Genomic DNA, 215 nt, shown 5'->3' on the forward strand with positions numbered 1-215 from the left:
ACGCGTTCATGAAATGGCACATCCTCTCGTGATGATGAGACTTCGAGGCCAAACCAGCGAAAGTAAGGAGGTATAACTTCAGTTTAATTACCTACTTAAACGGGAGAATAGCTGGCAATTTTGATCAATTTCACTTGTTATTACAGTAAATTGCTTATCAGCTGTTTGAGTGTCATTCGTACATTTGGCTGATTCGTACAAAAACCTCGGGTATG

The sequence above is a fragment of the Penaeus monodon genome, chromosome 24 (genome assembly GCF_015228065.2).
Source record: "Penaeus monodon isolate SGIC_2016 chromosome 24, NSTDA_Pmon_1, whole genome shotgun sequence".
In the NCBI taxonomy this organism is placed as follows: Eukaryota; Metazoa; Arthropoda; class Malacostraca; order Decapoda; family Penaeidae; genus Penaeus; species Penaeus monodon.